Raw genomic sequence first — 13,325 nt, 5'->3', positions numbered from 1 at the left:
CCGCCGCTGGGCACCGCCGCTGGCGCGGCCGCTGCGTGCGCCGCTGCCGGGCCGGCCGTGGCGCGGCGGCACCTCCTTCCCAGGTGTACGCGGCCGCGTCCCGGCGCGCCGAGCTCCGGATCGGAAATCGATATGCGGCCCAGCTCGGGGACCATAACGAAGCCTCCAGAGAGCGTCCGACCGGCCAGCTGGGACCGTCGGCGGCGGCGCCGGCGCGCAGAGCTGGCGGCGCGCAGAGGCGCCCCCAGGCAGCGCTGGACGGGGTTACCGGGATCTCAGGGCCACTTGGATCGCAGAGAGAGCTGTTTTCAATGCCGTCAACTTGCGAAAGGTTATCTAACACGGCGGCAGGTTCAGGACCTCCTGGCGTAACAGGACACCGGGAATGCAGGAGATCTCGCGTAGAAAAGGGCAACTGGCGCACTCCTTCTTAATGGACTTGTGAGAGCACAGCCACGCCCAGGCCGCCGTGGATGTCACAGCATTCAGGGCATATGCTCTGTGACGGCACGGGACGCCACTCTCATCCACCGTCAGACGGCCGTACCAGCCGGGCAGGGCGGCGGCCTCTGGCTAGCCGACCAATCGCGCGACTGTAGGGAGGACGGGAACGGCCGGCAGCCGCGACTTGACGGCTGTCAGGCTCTCGGGGCCGGTGGAGCAGGCCTGCTTTAAGCGGCCCGCGGGATCGCTCGTGGTGAGGAACAGCTAGCTGTCCATTTGCCTTCTTACTAATTGTCTGCGACGCAAAAAAGAAAACTAAGCACTGCCTGACCGACTTCTCTATGGCTTTTTTATAGGTGATGCGCAAAATCAACATTTTCATAAATCGCACCGCCTAAATTGTTGGTTCCAACATTGTTAGAACCATGTTGGGATCGAAGTCTTCCATAGAAATAGCTCTTCATGTGGACGCTGACTTCACTACCCTTGTGTTGCGAAGGCTGGAATCATTTTGTGCCAGCATGTTGACTCATAAGTAGCGGGGATGTAAACGTGCCATGCAGCGTCTTAACACTGCCGCTTGTGCTCATGGTGTTGAAGCTTCCCCCGTGTTGGGCAATCGTGACCCATCACGTGACACCCGGGCCCACTCGGTTGTTGTGCCTTAAATGCCCCGCGCGTGCCACCCGCCGCGGGCCGATGCCGGCGCCATGGTCACCACGCCAGCAGCACGGCATGCGGTACGTTGTAGTAATCTAAGTCGATTTTGTTGCGCTTAGTTCATAACCGTCTTTCTGGATGGAAAAGAGGATAGCTATCGCGAGAAAAGGACGCATTTTGAACATTTTACCAGACCAAGCACACGTACAGTACTGCCAGCATGCAGCTTTGTATGTCTCTCCATTTTCGCCAGACCCCACGTTGCCTGCAACTCCAGATCAGACGCTGCACCCCGCCCCCCCCCCCCCCCCCTCCCTGCCTGCCTGCCAAGCTCTCCGTGTCCGGGTCGGCTCGGACGGTAGCTCAGCGCCTACCCCCGCCGGCAGCCCTGCTGACAGCGGCGGCGGCAGCTCCGGCGACAGCCCGGCTCCCCTCCCTGTCCGGCCATTTTGGCGCGCGCCGCGCCGCGCCTCGCCGCGCCGGCGGGCGGCGGCTGAGGGGCGAGCCAGCCGGCCGCCGCCTCCGTCGTCGATCCCCCGGCGACTCGCCTAATCCCCGGCGTATACCATCACCTTGGCAAAATCAATATGAGCTGCAACACGGGAGCGTTTACGAGCGGGCCGGGCGGGCGGGCGCCGCGCCGGCCGCGCGCGGCCCGGCGCCCGCTCCCGCCTCTCACCGCCCCGCCGCCGGCGAGCGGGCTGCGCCGGCGGGCCACCAGCGGCGCGTGGCTCGGGACCGGCAGGAAATGATGCCGGGGAAGGTGCGGGTGATCAAGCGATCTGTCATTGTATTTTACATGTGGCCGAGCTCCCTCATCAGGCGACATGCGCGCGGTTAGAGGCTGTATGGCGACGATAGTCTGGCTGGCTAAGCACGCTGAAGTGTCGCTAATCTGATCGCCTCGCCCTCTTTCTTACATTCGGCTGAGTTTTCCCCATTTCCGGAGCAAATTACATCTCCGACAAAGCGCATAAAGAAATTAAGATAAAGGGAGAGAACGTTGGGCGAAGAAAGAACCGATTGGTTTCCAGTCAACTTTGCAAGGCGTTGACCGCGAACGAGACGAGTGAATTGGTCCGAATGAGCAGCACGAGACTGATCTGAAGAGAAAGATTGATCGGGTGTATTAGAGGCTGTCGGGAGGAAATGAAAGGTGAGAAAAGATGTAGTGAGCAATATTATTTCTAAACCGCTAAGTACTGTTTTTTTATAAATTATACGTCCAAGCAGTTTTTATATTTACAAGAGCTGCTCTTGATTTCAGCAGCCGGCACTTCGTTGCACAAGGGTCATGAGGGCCTTGCAGATAAACTTACTGGTATGGCTACCAGTGGCTAACTAACACCTGAGAGGCGTGATCACGACACTAAAACACCTGAACGACTTTTGTGAGCTATTTTTATGCTTGAACGACTTTTGTGAGCTATTTTTATGCCATATAAACGGGTTCCAAGCAGATTGGATCCCAGCAACTTCAGATGTTGAGTGATATTGGCGATGGCCTGCATCTTCCATTGCATATGGTGGCAACATTGATATCATTCTTAACCTCAGACTAAACAATTTACGGCCTGATACAATTAGTTGGCATAACAGCGATGCCTATGAGGCAAACACTCAAGGCGATCCAGAGTTCTCAGGCCCTCCAACAGAACCGGGCGGCTCGACTGCTCCGCCGGCAGCAGCCCAGCACCGCCGACTCCGCGCCAGACGACCCGAACATGGCGCTCGCTGGCGCTCCTCTGGCGCCGCGGCCGCACCATCGGAGTCGAAAAAACCCGGCTTTACCCCGGACCACTGCCGCCTAATGAGAGAATGGGGGAGCAGAATGCAGAAAATAATAACCCCGAGGGCAAATTATAATAGCCTTAGTTAGGAGATTAGAGGGGCATGTGGCTGTAAGTGACTAACTAAGGGACGAGAGAGAGGCGAGAACTAAGAGGATTCTGCGTGGTGGGCGAGGGTGCGGCTGCCACTATTGTTGACATTGGATTAGTGAGATCCACTTTGTACGGTTAGGCCCCCTGTTTTTACGTAAAGGCCGCCGCCGTCACTGCTTGATCAATACATTTTCCAGCGACTGCTCCTGGTGGACTGCAAAGAACCGTTTTACACCATTTCGGGAGGCTTGCTAAATGGTTGTATTTGTTTGATACTGATGGGCTTTGAAGTGGCCTTTACCAGTTTCGCCAGATCGACGACGTTATCACACGTCGAGTTGAATCGGAACAGATTTAATAAGTTGGCGGTCAACTTGCTCATGCCTTAAAAATAAGTTTTCTCGAAGTCCTCGCAACTGAAACGGTAAACCTCGTATGATTCCGTTGCACATCAGTACCATGCTGCTGCTGGCCGGCTCCTGCTGGCTGATGCCTTACCTGCCAGAACTCCGGGTCAGCCACCCAAAGTTAGCTCGATGATCGAACTGAGCCCAGCGCCAAAGCCTGCGGGCCAACAGGTCGTTAATAACTTTTGGAGCGTGCTTGAGCTAGATCTTGTCAGCGGGCTTCCAGCAGCAGCCCGGAGCTCATAAAGTCAGATTTGGCTGCTGATGTCAATCCGAGTTGTTATTCTTCTCACGGCCAATGCGGGAGCCACGAGAGTCAGTTCATGGACGGCCAGTTTGGCTTCATTGGTCTACGGCGGCACCATCTAAGCCCTTCATCTGCCCTCGGGCGTCTTGCCCGACCCAACCTCCCGGCCGGCCGTACCCAGCTGGCGCCACCCCCACCGGTCAGTAGTGCAGCCTGGTCGGAGCGGTCAATGACCTTTGCCCTCTCGGCGGCGTCGTCGTGCCGCCACGTCAGGAGTCTGCCCTCCGCCTGACCCCGCAGGCCGTCCGCTGTCGGCACGTCTGGAGCTGCGGTCCCGTCCGCCGCCGGCCCCTGACCTCGTGACCTGCCGCGCGCTGCGCAGTCGCCTCGGGCGACGGCGGCACTGAAAAGCCCGGACGCGCTCATCCGAACAGCGAGCACGGAATTTCGCCGAAACCGAACGACCGAGAGCAAGATACTGCCCCCCCGGACGCCGCTCGCTCTTGGGTATGTATCCTTTGAGCAATTAATTCCAGGTTAAATGGTAGTTGACAATGAGAGCCGAGGGAAGCGCGCGATGGTCGTTTTGATCTAGCCGCGGCCGCGGGGTCGCATTGGAGGTCGTCCGGACCGCAGGAGAAGAGGACAAGCTTGAATTATTCAGGACGGCTGGAAACGTATGACTGACAGAGCGCTCGCCATGCTATTTATGCCTGCGCCGTCGGACTGGGACGAGTGCATAATGGCCCTAGCTTCAGACGAGCCGGACCGACCGTATGGTTGACACGGGCCGGCCGGGCGGAGCACGTGAGGGACAAACGAGCTGGACGAGGCGTACGGCCGCGCGGACGAGCTGGAGCCAGCACGCGTCGGCTGCATGCCTGACCAGCTTACTGTACGGCTGGTGTAGGGCTGGCCGGGGCTGGCGTCACGGGCCTTTGTCTTGTTCACAAAGTGTTTGTGCATTCGGTGTTTGGTCCAGCTTTATTCAGCAGGCTTTTTCTCACCAATTTTCGCCAGCAAAGCTTTTCTGATCTTCCTTCACGACTAGAAATTATTCCTCGTAACTGCTACTTTGATCCGGGCATTCGTGCGATGGGTGCTCGGGAATCATGTCCGATTATCGAATTAAACTGTTCAGGCTTCTCCCAGCGACGAGAACATCTCGAACGCATACTTCCTCCATGAAATTATACTTAATAGCTTGGCTGGCTGCAGTTTGGGTAAACGCGTCACGGCAGCAGTTAGAAGTCGAAATGCGAAACCGCCGGCGTTGAAGTTCGGGGCGCCTCTACGCTTTCGCCAAAGCCGATCCTTTGAAGGTCTATTTTCAGTTGCCTTTAGAGCTAAGCAGCGGTCCCGCTTGAATACGCCTATGTCCCAAGACCCTCAGGCATGCGCACCCATCATTAGCATGCCGAACATAGGCAAGCTAGTTAAGGTATTGCTGCGCGGGTTACAGCAGGCGCGGTGATTGAGCATATTCTGTTATTATTCTGCACCCTGCAGTGCGGTCTGCATCCGAACCCCTCCTGCTGGATGTCGTTATCTCCCGCCATCGTAACCAGCCCCCTCCCCCAAACAGGGCATATCGCTTCATTGTAGCCCACTCGGGTACAATTTATGTACCGTAAATAAAGGGAGAGACGATGGTCGGTAGATAGCACCAGCGCTGGCCGATGAATAATGGTTAATGGGACCATGATGGCGACACGTAGCTTCATTTCGGTAGTCAGAGAATGCCATGGGATCAACTGCTTGGGTAGAGAGACGCTCTTCGTAGACATTTTGAGCGCTCTTGTACCCCATTATTTGGTGACCTAGGGCCCTCCGTCTGGGTTCCGTAGAGGAGGCAGCACAATTCCCCATCCCGCCTCCTTATACGAATAAATGATCCCCTTATACCGTCTGCATCACGTGAGAGCCCTCAACAAGCGTGTCTTCCTCCCTATGCAAAATGCGTCCGCAGGTATACACTGGCATAGGGGATGGGGCCGGCCGATCAATGCTGCAGGTTACCAAGCCAGCCATCCCCCAGTCTCAGGCTCAGCTTAATATGTCCCTGAAGACCGTCGTGTTGGCCGCAGCTGCTTAAATCGCAAGCGCTCTTTTGAAGTGAGCGCATTCTGTTTAGCTGACAGACATTTAAGTTGATCCTTACAGCATTGCTCTTAAAAGGATCAGATTTGTGACCAGCAGGGAGGGGGCGGGACTCTCAAGAAAATGCGAGTCGTCTGTGCAGTGCATGACCTCGCACCTTCAATGGATCCCAAGGCCACAGCCCCAACCTCATGCCGATACTATCGCCCTGCCGTCGGCATCTCGCTGCTGACTACGGCTTGTTTGCATCATGCTTAGGATCACTTGCCACTGTCGTCGGGGCTATCTGCTTCCAGTGGGTATTTTCTTCGACCACAACACGAAATCGAAACGCTGGATCGAACAGCAAGGACAGTCGCAGATCCATCACCTCACCAAGTGCTGCGTCCCTGGCGGGCTGTTGAACATCACTGCCATACGCAGCCCCACCTCCGCTTCAGTGGAGCTTTCTGCGGCAGCTGATAAGGGGCCTGTACTCGTCAATGTGCATTAGCGTGGAAGACTATGCGTTGGGTCCTGCCCCAGCTGATGCGTGACAGACGCGCACATCCCTGAGACGGACAGGCCCTATCTTCATATAGCCCGTCTTCACAAGGAGATTGTTTGGGCGGGGGGGGGGAGGGGGAGGAGGTCCAGTCTTGGTTTAAGTCCCGCGGGCAGGCCCATCGTCCACTTAAACCTCCTAGTCTCTCAGACCCAGTCTGTCCGGCCCTCCCAGGTGATCTCATGCTTAGCTTGTCACCGTCCAGTCCAGGCTAACCGCTGAGCTGAGTCTTCGAAGACAGGCACGTGCATGCCCCACCCCCCCCTCTCCTGCGGTGAGCCCGCCAGCGGCCCGACCGCCCGTCCATGGACCCGTCAGTCCCCAAACCCCCAGAGGGCCAGCCGGCGCCGCCCTCGGCACGCGCCGCCCGGCTTGAAAGCGGCCACGGCGGGCCTGGCCCGGCCGGCCGGTTGCCGGAGCGACCGCCGGCTATCGTCCGTCCATAAACAGGACCGGGCCGCGCCGTCGGGCCCGGTATCGCCACAGCCGACAGCGCGCACAGTTGCAGGTTTTTGACGTTCGTGTTGCCCGGGCCCGGTGTTTACAGAGGACGGTCGTGGAAGGCCGTCCACGACCGCCCGTCTGGAATGTTCTGTCCAAATATCGGACGGGGGGCGGGGGGGGGGGGGGGGGAGGGCAGTCTTGCCGTGGCTTAGTGCAGAACTGCAGTGTCGGATCGAACCGGACCGGTTGGCAGCCGCGCTCCCACGTGCCATTTGCGATGACACTGCTCATCGCTGGATTTGCTCGCTTCAGTATCCAGCATAGCTGATATATGCCACAGACCTGAGGATATATTTGTACCTTCCGGAGGATCCGTAAGCCCCGAACTTCCAGCGCTGGTAGAGCTCACGGACGGCCCGCACTGGGATCAGACAGCATAGTCCGGCTCCGTGGGGACACTCCTCCACACTGGGATCAGACAGTGTAGTCGGGCTCTGCGGAGACACTCTCCCATACTGGGATCAGACAGTGAAGTCGGGCTCTGCGGAGACACTCTCCCATACTGGGATCAGACAGTGTAGTCGGGCTCTGCGGAGACACTCTCCCATACTGGGATCAGACAGTGTAGTCGTGCTCAGCGGAGACACTCCTCCACACTGGGATCAGACAGTGTAGTCGGGCTCTGCGGAGACACTCTCCCATACTGGGATCAGACAGTGTAGTCCGTCTCAGCGGAGACACTCCTCCACACTGGGATCAGACAGTGTAGTCGGGCTCCGCGGAGACGCTCCTCCACACTGGGATCAGACAGTGTAGTCGTGCTCAGCGGAGACACTCCTCCACACTGGGATCAGACAGTGTAGTCGGGCTCGGCGGAGACACTCTCCCATACTGGGATCAGACAGTGTAGTCCGGCTCAGCGGAGACACTCCTCCACACTGGGATCAGACAGTGTAATCCGGCTCAGCGGAGACACTCCTCCACGCTGGGATCAGACAGTGTAGTCGGGCTCCGCGGAGACACTCCTCCACACTGGGATCATCAGACAGTATAGTCGGGCTCCGCGGAGACGCTCCTCGCTGGGTCATTGTCATGTCGACTGCTGGCACTCGGCTGAAGCCTGGGATGTCAGCGGACGGGCTGCCCGACCGCGCCACATGTCAGCAGACGGGCTGCCCGACCGCGCCACATGTCAGCGGACGGGCTGCCCGACCGCGCCACATGTCAGCGGACGGGCTGCCCGACCGCGCCACATGTCAGTGGACGGGCTGCCCGACCGCGCCACATGTCAGCAGACGGGCTGCCCGACCGCACCACGCGCTGGGATGCGGCAAAGCAGTCCGTGATGGTGTGTGCACGTGTCAACTGATGTCCGCTGACACCGTGACACCAGAGGCGGACCTCTGTGACAGTTCGTCATGTGACGTCGGTGCTTAGGCAGTGCACGCTGAAGGGTTTACTTCCTTGCTTCGCTGTTCGCAGAACACAGCAGGAAAAACGGAGATCGCTTGGATTGCTAGCGAACTTTTGAGCCAGAACACGTAATGAAATACGCCTACCTATATCTTACAGATATTCTTTGCCTTTCTAAACAAGGAATATCCGTTATGCCATCTAAACTTAGATGAATGGAGGAGCGCGTATCCCGCAGAATGGGATTTGAAACACCCAGACAATGCAAATTAACAGCTTGCGTTTGACGGTAGAACACAGGACGCAATCGTTTATTGTGTTTTAGTTTTATATGAGAGCCCATCATTGAAACAATGCGTCCCAAATTACGCCTCATAACGTTACTGGCCACATGATTGGTCGTTTGTCACGACCGTGATGACCTGTCGTGACTGAATGAGTGTGAGGGCAAACAACGTCACGGTTAGCGTTTCAAGTCACATCGCGTTTCGTAATGATGGCAGCATATCTTATTCTTATGCTTCCTTTTTTGGAGTAACATTCGGTATAACATTTGACCATAACATTTGAGTTGGTGCATGAGTTCGCCTCCGTGCATTATAACTGAAATGACGTGATTAATGTTTTACAGGCTTTGATCACCATATTTTTCCATCTTGAATGAAAAAGTTCTTTCGCTGATCAAACAGGGTATAAACCCAAACGAACAAACTAACTGATGTAGTATCTTTCGTGAAGTATAATGCTCTCTAAACGTCCCATTGGATTCTCTATTATGTGACAGTTAAGCGACAGTTGAGCAGGCTCGGTTGTCACTTGAAAGGAACAAGTGCCCTGACCACTCCGCATCGTATGCGGTAGAAATACATTATTCATCACTTTTCTGGAATCTGATACAGAGGAACCGGCTAAATTAAAGATCGCATAGCACTGTTATTCAGTAACCCTGCATCATCGTCCGGACCATATAAGGCGTAGCTTCAAACAACGCATCCATGGGCAGGACACTCTGGAAGTGCTTGGTGGTTTACTCCAATGCACCGCGACGCGCCGACCGAAGCAGGACAGCGTAATTTAAGACGCATTGCTGCTGCATTCTGAATGGTCCCCAGACAAATACATATTCTCGAATATAACGCTCATCAATGCTCCATCGAAATCAGCTGAAATTCAAGGATGAAATCGTGATTTTCAAGGAGCTGATTGTTAATTGCTTTGGCTTTATTAATCGTCCATAAGTGGCAATGCTGGCAGCGTCGTACAAGTTGTTTATGGAGTTGGATATCCCCAGGGGATCCAAAGGCTGGCCAAGCATAAAGTGGAAGCGATTCAATGGTTTGAAATATCGCGCCGTGCATACGTGAGCGTCTGTTGATGCGGACGGTGAAGTGGACGGTGAAGTGGACTGACCCCCACCCCACCGCATAGCGTGGCACAAGCCCTAAGCGGTATTCTCATGGGGCTAAGCCAGAAACGCGGTCAAAGTTCCTCCTCTGACCGATCTCAAACGCTCTCCGCCACGCTTTCTACAGCTGGAGGTGGCAAAGCACTTCATCTCCATAACCGACACGACACAATCACTTCAAAGTGAACATTATTGCCCCGTTTGGGGCTCCCAGTTCCCGTGAGGCGGCGGCGCCGTTCTGTCGTGACCCGGGCAACCAGCCGGGCCGGGTCGGGCGCGGCGTCCGACCAGCGGCGGCAGCGGCGGCGGCGGCCGGCCGGCGGGCGGGGGCGGCGGCCGCTCCCGCGTGGCTTCCGCGGCAGGTCGTCTGGCTCCCCGGGGCCAGGCCAGGTCGATACGGAGGCGGCCGCGGCCGGGACAGTTCGGCCGCGGTCTCGCGGGACCCACGCCACCGGCCGAAGCGCGCGCCCGCCCGCCACACGGCTCAGGCCGCCGACACGGGGCGCAGACGGGCCCGACAACGGGCCGCAGATGGGTGAATGACACGGGGCGCAGGACAGGTACGAGGGCCTTTACACAGGTGACACGGGGCGAGCCGCAGATTAGGTACGACGGGGCGTACACAGGCGACAGTGGGGGCTTTAGACGGCCAAACAGGGCTCAGGCGGCCATCACAGGGCTCAGACAGACAGCACTGGTGCAGGCGGACGACGCAGGGACGCAGATGGGCTCGAAGGGCGCAGAGAGGGGCAACAAGGGCACATTGGCGCGACTCAGACCTCAGGCGGGCAACACGGTTGCGCACAAGGGTTGACGCAGAGCACATACCGGCAGCACGGAGTGCAACTGCGAGGAAAGCAAGGTTCGGACGCGCAACACGAGGCGCAAGGCAGGCGTTACATGACCGCATTACTGGTCAACGCTGGTTGCAAACGGGCAACAACGCAGCTCATAGACGCGATAGGCGCTCAAGCCAGTAACCACAAGGCTCAGATGGCCCCAAAATCATCCCTACGGCTTTGGGACTGGCCAACTACGGCTAGAACGCGGCGACATGAGTCTCCAAACCGCCCACACGGGACTGATTGTGAAAAGGGACCGCCCGGTTGGTTTTACTCGGTTTACGCTTAGTTCAGGGCCTGTCATTAGGGCGATGCCCGATATATAATGCCGGTGATTTAGATATGATATGACATGGTGTATATCATACACCCACACCAGTTTCCTGTTTTACAAATGTGTGTTATAGTGCATTTAAGTGCATGGAGAAGCACTGCCTTACCAGCGGCGGCGTGAATGACGCCGTGCGCTCACCGGCGTGTCTCTCCTTCTACACGCGCCAAGGTGCAACGAAATAACAAGCCTATGAAGTTGCCGGAGCTAGCTGCTCAGCTCCTCAGCTTGAGCTCAGACCTGTCGCAGGCGTGCAGAGAGAGAGCTCCCGTGACAGAGCAGCGCGGGCGCGCTACAGCTGGAGCTCAGACCTGTCACAGACGTGCAGAGCTCCCTTGACAGAGCGGCACGGGCGCGCCATATTGTGTGAAGCCCTGCCGCTGCTGCCCGGCTTCCCCAACACTCCCAGCTGTCTGTTTGGCCTCCTCAGCTGGGTATAATGCATGAACTAAAATCCGGGAGGAATCAACGCTTCGGTTGAAGTGTCCTGGTGCAACCCGTTCCTCAAAATGATTTTGTAAGAATATGCTATAGCATGGGACAGACCATGAAATGCCTCCATGGCTCGGTCCGCAATCTCACTGAATTAACTAATCCGCTAAATAAACAATGCATCATGCACGTTTCGCCAATGCGCAGAACACTTTATACCGTTCCCACGTCGCAGATGTCATGACTTGGCTCAGTGCAAGATAAAACTGACAGGCACGCGAAGGGCAACCACGTCAGAAGAACTGAGGCTCGAAACGCCGTTAATTCGTAAGACGAGTGTGTCACACTTGTCTCACCGGCTCATCTGGCGGCGTAGTTCGCAGCATTCACTACCACCGACGCCGGTGCTTGCGGTTTTGATTGAATTCCTGCATCGAGTATCCTGTGACGTGCTGTACATTGCTCGCCTTTATCACGAGACGTCCAGCAGTGTCGGGGTCCGAGTCCAACTGTTTGTTTCCATTTTGTCTCCGCCTTGCCCTGCCGTCGCCGGGATGAAGTCATACATTCTCAAGTTGATAACAACGTGGCACGCTGAAATATCGCCCAAGTTTCGAGATTAGTGCGTGGCTCCCCGGCTGGGACGCGGTCCCCGGGGGCCGCCAGCGCGACGGCGGCCGCTGGGGAGCGACCAGCGAGGCGCTGGGGACGACCAGCGAGGCGACGGCCTCTCGACAGGCGCGCGAGGGTTAGCTTCGGCTCCCACGGGAACCGTCAGAGCGGCGGATCGCGGCCCTCCTGGGTTGGTTAGGAGAGTGGCTCCTGCTTCTTCAGGAGCCGTTAGAGGGTGGATCCCTCTTCTTCCGGTGCGTCTAGAGGGATGGCTCCTACTTCCAGATGAACGACCGAGGACATAGTTTTTGCTCCTTCAAAGCTAGAAACCTTCACGGGTACGTTTTTCTTTACCCGGTCCACCTTCTAGCCACGATACTTTACCCAATCTTAATTCTAATATGTGGAAGGGCCTTAAGAAATGTTACACTAAAACTTACCCTGTTGCGTTCATAGTCGCAGAAGTGGCGTGAATGGAGCTAATTATGGCTAAAGGAAACGCATGGCGTAACATTGTGTAGCACTTCATGAAGCACTGACCTGAAATTTCATAAACGTCTTACCCTTAACCTTTCTATGTGGTACCGTGGACTTTCCTAATCCGCGAAGTCCTGTATTCAAGGCCCAACCAAGACTACACCCTACTTTCTCAAACCCGAACCATATAGGTGGTTTCAGCCCCTGTGGCAGGAGCGGCTCCTGCCCCAGGAGGCCGCTGCAGGGTGGCTCCCGCCGCCCAGGGCGCCTGGTAAGAGGAGTGGCTCCTGTCCCACGAGGCCGCTATAGGGTGATTTCCGCCGCTCAGGGCGCCCTGGCAGGCAGGGAGGGACAGTCGCCCTCCCACCGTACCCTCCACCACAGGTTGGCCACTCTGTCCCGCATCGACTGCAAACCGCGCCGCTCAATCTCTATTAAACGGGCCGGGGCCGCACGTAGTCTCCACACCGGCTCGGCCGGCCGCCCTCGTGAATAACGAATGCCCGCCGGCGGCGTTGAAGGAGCAATTATTTGGGCGGTGCGTCGTGGCGGCGCGCCGGGCCGCCCCCTCCCCCCGTGATCCAGCGTGGCCGGCCCTCACGACACTATCGACCCGTTTCGTAATCCAATTTGGCACCGTGAACCGGTCGTAGTCGTCCAATTAGGGGGCGGGGTCGCGGTGCTCGAGCATTGCAGAGTGGCCGGTGCCGCGCATGAAGTGATAATGGCTGGCCGCCGACGGCAGCGCGGTCGTTTGACCGCGATCAGACGACGGACCTGGGAGCTGTCCGAGCGCGTGACCCGTGCACATAGATGGTTAGTCAGTCGATAACTTTTACCGGTGCTCTGATAATTGCCGAAGCGAAAGACAATCATTGTCGAGTAATGGCTACCAATTCGAGGACCGAATCGAATGAAGAAATATCAGGGGTAATGGAATGTTTGAGTAGCTCGCGTCACGCCAGCGGCATTGGCACATTTTGCGCTCTGCCAAGTCGGAAATGACTCATTTCCTTGCGGGCCGACTCAGGTTGAAATGTTGAAGGTAGACGGTGTGCCGAGGTCGCTCGCACACGTCAGTTGT

At 57.0% G+C, this 13,325-nt stretch overlaps 1 protein-coding gene across 1 annotated transcript in view; it reads left to right on the top strand.

Annotated features, from left to right (window-relative positions):
* Window positions 1-13,325, top strand: part of LOC119112092 (transcription factor collier) — a 77,582-nt gene that overhangs the window by 13,030 nt on the left and 51,227 nt on the right. The window lies entirely within an intron of this gene.

Source organism: Pollicipes pollicipes, unplaced genomic scaffold (assembly GCF_011947565.3).
Source record: "Pollicipes pollicipes isolate AB1234 unplaced genomic scaffold, Ppol_2.1 Scaffold_7261;HRSCAF=8764_pilon_pilon_pilon, whole genome shotgun sequence".
NCBI lineage: Eukaryota > Metazoa > Arthropoda > Thecostraca > Pollicipedomorpha > Pollicipedidae > Pollicipes > Pollicipes pollicipes.
This window is presented reverse-complemented; position numbering and strand designations above follow the sequence as displayed.